Source organism: Anarrhichthys ocellatus, unplaced genomic scaffold, assembly GCF_004355925.1.
Source record: "Anarrhichthys ocellatus isolate YVR2014 unplaced genomic scaffold, GSC_Weel_1.0 scaffold87, whole genome shotgun sequence".
Taxonomy (NCBI): domain Eukaryota; kingdom Metazoa; phylum Chordata; class Actinopteri; order Perciformes; family Anarhichadidae; genus Anarrhichthys; species Anarrhichthys ocellatus.
The window spans coordinates 1,014,572-1,014,968 of NW_022280117.1; positions in this window are offsets into that span (position 1 = coordinate 1,014,572).

The window sequence follows — 397 nt, forward strand, 5'->3', positions numbered from 1 at the left end:
TGAGCTGTAGTACAGTAAAAAGTACAATATGTACCTCTGAGGTGTAGAGGAGAAGGAGAAGTATAAAGTGGCAAACAATGAAAATACTCAAGTAAAAGTAACTTGAATTTGAACACAGTACTTGAGTAACTGTACATAGTTAAATTCTACGACTGCAAACATTAATTTCTCCTAACATCCCATCCACACAATAATACTTTGTTTATCTCAAACACTTTAAAGTATGTGGCGTTTTGTCTGTCAAACATGTTAGAAATCTCCTTTTGATCACCACCAGGGGAACATTTAAGTCATGATTTTAAACAGTTTCATTCGTGCATAAACACTCTGTTTGTCACTGTGATGAGTCCCTCTGTCTTGTTTGTATTTTTTTACAGTACCACCTGCTGCTGCTGCA